Source organism: Mandrillus leucophaeus, unplaced genomic scaffold (genome assembly GCF_000951045.1).
Source record: "Mandrillus leucophaeus isolate KB7577 unplaced genomic scaffold, Mleu.le_1.0 Scaffold110, whole genome shotgun sequence".
NCBI lineage: Eukaryota > Metazoa > Chordata > Mammalia > Primates > Cercopithecidae > Mandrillus > Mandrillus leucophaeus.
This window is the reverse complement of record NW_012099210.1, coordinates 4,956,284-4,964,129: the sequence shown is the minus strand read 5'-3', so window position 1 is coordinate 4,964,129 and position 7,846 is coordinate 4,956,284.

The following is a 7,846-nucleotide window of genomic DNA, read 5'->3' as shown; positions in this document are numbered from 1 at the left end:
AAAAAAAAAAAAAAAAAAGAAAAAAAAAAAAAGACTAGTGTTGTGGATTTGTTGGTTACCTGTGTAATGCTGTGTGTAATATGTTAACTGAAGTCGTAGGGATGGATAATATTGTCACTGGTCAGCTGACAGTACACACTGACTTCACCACACAGATTATTAAAGTATTAGATTACTTCTCTATGGAGTGGTAAATATAGCTGTCCCAAGTTCTCCAACGTAACCTCTCCCTGAGCCATCCTGGCACCTCTAGAGAGATCCCGTGACCACTGCAGCAAAAAGACAATTAGAAAGTTAGCATCTGCCCAGCATAAGGCCACCAGCACACTGGGGCAATGCTGGGGCTTTGCCTGTTCTCAGTGGTTGATGCCATTTTTAAATATATATATTTTTGGTCATTCTTACCCACAGAACGACTATATAGCAAGAATAGAAGCAAGCTGAGGTGTATGCCACATGACATGACAGGTGGGAAGAAGTGCTCACAAGGGACATAAGCCTTTCTCATCCTTGTACCTACCATATTCTTTAAGTTAGTTGCCACGGTGGGACATATAATGAGATAAATGAAAAAGACATTATATAATAGAGTTTTTATTGTGTGATGATATAGTTCAATAATAAGATGGCATATGCAAAGATGATCAGTATAAACTTTTAATTCTTTTCTTATATTTTAATTGGCACATAATTTGGTGAAAAGCATTCATGTGAGGCAAAGGGTTGTGAATAAAAAATGTATTATACACAAATTTACAAAGTTTTATTCTATATAATCCTGCAAAACTTAACTTATACAATCTTCTGAACCGAAGGGAATTGAATTTCCCTGAAATTATTACGCCCACTGCAACACACAATGTTTCATTAATATGTCCACATTTTCTTTTTTAAAATTATACCTACATTTGGGAAAACTTAAAGGTACATAATCTAGAAAAATGCAAAACAGGGAGTGCACATTGAATTCATACCAGAAACAATCGCTTTTGACTATTGGATCATGAATATCTTACCTACAAGCTTCACATATCCTTGTGACTATATTTGAGCAAACTGTAAATTCTTAGATCTCAGACATTTCCCTGATTTTTCTTTTTGTTAGGTAGAATAGAATGTAACAGATCATTCTAAGGCAAGATTGTGGGAGTTTTCCAGTTGAAAGGTCATGTAGCAAAATCAGTGTGCTAGCTGTAATCTTATCATGCCTTTCTCAGCATGGGAGAAATTTAAGTATTCATGATATTGTAATTACACATACTGATCCTGTTTCACTAATGACCTTGGACGAGAGTTAGAAAGGTATGTTTTTCCCCTCATCACAAGAAAAAAATATTACTTATTCTAATTATTTGCTATTGAATTTATATTATACAATTTTTATAAATACTTTAATTTGATCTGACAATTAATTGGTCCTACAAATGCCATTCTTTCCTTTCATCATCTGCTTTCAGAGAGAACAATTTTGAAGACATATTTCTAAGTTATTATCCAGTGAATTACAGTGAATAAGCCTTACGTAAATAATAAAAATGTAAATATTAGATCTATGCCCTAATAAGAGGTGGGTCAGAATACTTTAAGATATTACAGGGGGAAGTCTAGCTTATTGTCACTATTTTCATTCTTTTAATTGTATATTCTTAATTGTACACTTAAGCAATGTAGAGTAGGGTAAGCCCATAGCTACTTTTTGCATAAACATATGTATGATTATTTAATCAAATGTCAAATCAACCCTTGCCTGTTTTACAGTGACCTGCAACACTTTCTAGCAAGGATTTTCAAAACTGCCAGTTTAGTAGCAAGCAATATTGGTATATCTACCCCTGGTGCTTTTGGTAGTCAACACAATTCACATTCCTCTCCAGAATAGGCACAGACCTACTGAGGCATTTGGTGCATTTAATGAGATTTTTACATGAAAATATTTTTATTTTACCTTAATTAGGCAATTAAAATAAAATAATGAACTCCTAACAGCTAGATGGGTCAAACACAAGTTAAAAGAAGGCCTTTTGCTGTGTTTCATTCTTTTAGTCCAATATAGGGAAGAATAAAATGTAGAACAAATAAAATATTTATTATTAGGACAATGAATTATTATTTGAAAATCCAAATGACATGAAGCAATTATAACCTTGGTGAAGAAATAGCTACTCATTTGCAAACTCATGTTATATGCCTGAACACTGCACTTTGGGAGATGATATAGAGACAGATAAGTTGTAGGATGGCTCTGTATGAGCTGAGATCCTCCAATGATGCAACTACATGGGACCAAATTAATGTCGGTAATGCCTGAAGAAGATAAAGGTCATAACTGATGAGATTGCATGACTATATGCAAAATAAGTAAGCTAATAAATAAAACCAGAGAGACAGAAAGTAGGAAAAGAAATAAAAAAGAATGAACAAATGAAAGGACGAAAACAACTTTTAAAATAATTTTTAAGTGTAACATCCAGGCAATTTTCCTTTCTAGAGGATGAGCAGAACTTTGAAAATGCAAAGCCATGATGTCTGTTGAAAAGTTCAGGCATATTAACTGTTGCCCAAATTTTAGTGCCTGTTTGCAGAATCTGTGACACTGAGTGTAAGTGAAAGGGGCTGGTTGAAAGAAGATCGCTTTAAATTAATATGTATGCATTATAGTGATATATAATGTTTATGCATTATTATTCATTTTGTTAGTTATGTATAGTTTACTTATTCATTTATTCACTAAATCTTGTATTATCTAACACAGGAAACATATAGCAGTGAATAAAACAGACATGCCCTTACTGTCACAGAGCCTATATTGTAGTTGGCAGGGAACAGACCATAAACAAATATATATGAAATAATTATAATGGTTATTAGTTCTATGGAGAAAAATATGGCAGGAAGTTAGGTTAGGGAATGCCCTAGAAGAAGCATTGCAGTTTAAAATAGGAATATCAGGAAAAGTCTCATTAAGATGGTAACTTACAACCAAATATAGAAGACAGGTGAGGGAGTAAGCTTTATGGGAAGGCAGAGAAGTCCACGCATGGGCCTGGCATGTTTAAGGAAAAGGAAGAGGTCAGTGTGCTGGCCATATGGTAAGGAAGAAGGGAAGTAACAGAAAATGTGGTCTAAGAAGTCAGAGAGGATTGCGTGGAGCCTTTTAGACTAGTGAAAGATGAATTTTTTGCTTTGTTTCTTTGTTTGTGTATTTTTGGTTTACTTGGAGATGCTGTTGTGGTTGTGAGCAAAGTGACAAGGAGACAAGAGCAGAAGTAGGGTCATCTTCTAGGAGGCTATAAAATCCAAGCCAGAGGCAGTGGTGGTTTGATGACAGTCATAAAAGGAGAACGATGTGGTTGGCTAATGATCTACTTGAAAGGTAGAGCTGGAAACATGGGCTGATGAATTGCATGTGGGTTTCAAGAGAGAGAAAGAAGGGAAAACTTACTCCAAGGCTTGGACCCTGAGTAACTTGAATGGAGTCACTATTTTCCAACATGAGCCAAGATTGTTAGAGAAGTAGGATTGGAGTGAGAGGTGAACAGGATTTGAATATATTCAAATTTAAGATATCTTAAGATGTTGAGTAGGTGGCTAAATCTATGAATTTGGAATTTAAGAGAGGTGGGAATTGGTAACACATTTGGAAGTAGTGAGTACAGAATTGTAATTAAATCCACAGACTGGATGAGCTTCACCCTTGACATGAGTGGAGATTAAGAAGAGGGAAGTTTGAGGGCTGAGCTTTGAGGGTTTTCAATGCATAGAAAATGTATAGAAAATGAGGAAAAAAATAACAGAAGAAATTGAGAAGTAGTGACCAATGAGGTGGGATAAAGATCAAGAAGATGTGTTTTGGAAGCTAAGTGAAACAAACATTCTCAAAGTGAAGAAGTAAACAACTGTATCAAATACTACAGATATGTCAAGTAAGGATTGAAAATTAATCACAGATCCTTGTATTTATGGATACCCTTTGGAATTCTGAACTAGAATGGAAGCATCAGTTTTATCTGATGTCATATTGGAACAAAAGTAATACCAAGTTTGTTCAGTACACTTTCTATATGGGACACAGTGATCAGAATGACTAGCTGATGTGAACCTGAGTAAATTTTCACCTGCACAAAAAATAAAATGAAGAGTCCTTCATATAGGACAGTGATACAAAGAGAATCTGAAGGTTCATGGTTTTCTAAAAATAATTTGAAATGAAGTCTCACTTTTTCAATGGTTGCTATTCTGCGTAATTTAATGATAATGTGAGGAAATGGAAAGGCCCCAAGAGAAGTTGTCATATACTTGGGAGGTACCATAGATTCACACCATGTGTTGAAGTTCTTCTATCACAGGTCAGCGTGAGCTGCACCTTCGGATCCTCTTCTTTCTTGAACCATGTTGCAAGGGAAGGCGTGTGCTAGGAAACACATCCCGAGGGAGCTCCGGCAACGGAGAGTCTGCCTACTAGGTCTCAAGTGCACCTTTATGGGAAAAGAAATTCTAGTGTTGGGTAGTGAAATTTGTGAGACTTCATAGTCTATTTTTATAATGAATTTTCATAAATAAGCAAAAACATGTTTCCGTGAGGAAGAGAAGCGAAGGTTAGTGACTAGAAGCAAAAACAATGGTTTGGTAAGAATTTTACATGTATCTCAAAGAAAATAAAGTCATTCTTGCAGCAGTTTCAAAAACTTACCAGCTGTGGGAAAAAATTGTATGTAACAAATGCATTACATATAACATTATCTAAATGTAATAAAAGTGAAGCCATCACTCACTTGGTAAATATTTTTATTGGGGATCTACTATATTCTGGATCATTTTGCTAGCACACAGAAAACGTGCTTTCAGAAGATTTATAACGAGAGTTCCCATTAAACTTAGTTTCATTTGATATGTCAAGGAACATTATCTGTCTAAAGTAGACTGCGTGTTTGGTGAGGCATTGCCACATTCACAAGAGTCTCTGTCCCTGTGATAAACTGGAATATAAAGCTGATTCCTAAAGCCTGGAGATGAGAAAGAGTTTTACCTCTCTTCCACACAAAGCACAGGACTTTCCTGCCAGTAGAAGAGAGCAAGCGGTTCTGCAGAGCAGGCTTTGCCTAACTCACCCACTTGACTGCACAAATGGAGAAAGTGGGAGAGTGAGTATTCATGGCAGGAAGAAGAGAGAGGATACTGTACAGACACTGACCTTTAAGGCACATTAACGCTCACATAACAAGTGGCCCAGTTAATGTCCTGGCTCTGAACAACCAGATTAACAGCTCTTCCTCCCTGGTCTGGGGATGAGGAGACCAGTCAAAGCACTCTTTCCAAAGACCTTAGTTTTCTCATATATATAATGAAGCAGTTATTATGAAATTCTCAGATACCATCCAGCCTAAAATTCCACGTGGCACAAAAACAGAATTTTGAAAATAATATGTAAATTAACACTTTTAAATCCTGCATTTTATAAGGATTGGCATATATTTGCTTCTCAAGCTGTGTTGGGTAGAATCAGCTTCAGCTGGAAATTGTTAGAAATGGAGTCTTCAGGCCTTACCCCTGGTGAACTGAACCGGGATCTGCATTTTAACATGAGCCCCATTTTATACGCATATCTAAGGCCACATTCAGACCAATCTTTGAGTAGCAAGTTTATAGAGATAAAACCACAAGACACGTTAAATTTCAAAAATAGTGGGTTACACCTAAGACAATTACAAATGGGCAGCAGCTCTCTTTACCATTCTTTGAGGATTCTATTTACTATAGAGTATTACAATGTAACTAATTAATAGAAAATCTGTCTAATGACATCTGGGATTGTCATTTCCCATTCCGTTAAGAAAAGAAAGGAAAAATGCCTACTTGGTACTTGTCTTCTACATATATATTGAAATTGTATTTAAACTTACAGTATCGTCTAGTTACACCTCCCTGATTCCCTTGGTTGTGCTACTTTGAGATTTGTCAAAATGTTTGCCTGACTATTCTGAGTTTTCTCCCAAGGAATATTTTGGAAAGGAGTTTCTAAAGTTATCAGGAACTTATATGAAGTTGTTTAAAGATCATTGAAAATCAATGGCTTTGAAATCAACTACGTATCTTGGCTTATTCTAAAAACTATAAAAGAAATTACAAAAATATAACTGTTGTACATGTCTATCAACATACTTACTGTCAAATTTTCTTGTTCCTCATTCAAAAGTATAACTTAATTTTATTTGAATGAAATTAAATAAATCTGATATCAAATTTAAATCATACAATTATTTTGGTATAATTTCAAGACCATTATTAATCATAGAGAAATACGAAAAATTATTAAAATACTTTAGTATGAGTTGTTCTTAAATGTAGAAAGCATTTTATCCTGTAATACAAAGAAGGAAAGTTTAAGAAAATACCTAGAAGGAAATGGCACACCGTTACTGCAATCCAAGGAGCACTGATAACTAACAGTTAACAGTATTTTTAGTTGTAAATACAGAAAGCCTAATCAGTGTAATTTTACAAAAAGGAAACTCTCATTGTCTTAAGTGACTGAAAAATACAGAGATAGTCTGGCTTTCAGTGATTCTGGACCCAATGGCTCCAGGTTTTTGACCAAGACTTATTTCTTTCCATTCATTTCCTCCTCACTACAGGACTCCAACCTCAGCAAACTCCCCTCTTGACATCACATTGGCTGACAGTAGCTTTCAACTCTAGGTGCTTTCTTGATTTACTTCAGCAAAGAAAAAATACAATGCTTTTGTCCCAATATTTTTAGCAAAATTCTGAAACTTAGTGTGATTGAACCAACTTAGGACCCATGCTCACTTCTAAAGCAGTAACTCAACCAGGGGGTTGAAATATACTGATTAATCTAGTCTTAGAGAAGCCTACATGCTTGATCTGAGGAAGGCGTGAACTTACCTAGAAGCACATAAATATCTCATTAGAAATAAAGGTTCCTGGTGACAGAAAAAAGGGAAGTGCATGCTGAAACAGCAACCAACATTCACTCTACCTGGCCTGGTAGCTAGCTTTTCCTGATGGGAAAGTAAACAAGCGAAATTTCATTTGGTGGTAGGTGTATTTTCATATTTGCATTAAAAATACCCTAAGGGAAAAATGTAAGGACATTCTGGAGGTAAGATATAAGATGACAGACAGAAAGAGAGCTAAAGAGTTCCTAAAATCTAAAATCAAACTTGGTTCAGAAATACAGGAAGCACCCTTACTTATTTGAAAAATAAATTTAATTATACAAATACTTTGACTTAAAAAATAAAATACTTCATATTGTGTGGGTGCTGTTATCCTTCTAAAACAACGACACAATCCCAGTTTTCCTCTGATCAGAAATATTTCGTGATGACCCATTGCTTATAGGGTGAAATCTAAATTCCTAAACAAGTGAGTTTCCACACAATCTATCTCTAATTTTTCGATCTTTGGTTTCTTCAATTCATTCTGCCCTTCCCCACCTCACATTCTTGTCTCTGTGAATTCTGCACTTTTCTCCTTCCCAGACCCACCGATCATTTTCATAAGTTCTTGCCTTTACTTATCTGTGTCTTTACCCGGGACGCCTCTCCTCTATTTAGTCTCAGACCTTACCCCATGCTTCTGATTCTATGAGGCAGAAGGCCCCTTTCTGCTTTTGTGCCGTGGTTATCGTACTTATCCCGTTCACAGTGTTATTACTGGTTGCATCTTATTTTACTGTAAACTAATTGAAGGTTGTGAAAATGTTTTATTCAGCTTTGTGTAGTCAGAACCCAAGATACAATAGTCTTTCACTAAATGTATATAGTCAGTTAAATTTTAAGGCACTCAAAGATAACAGGAAACGCTGCATTCAAGAAAGCATTTT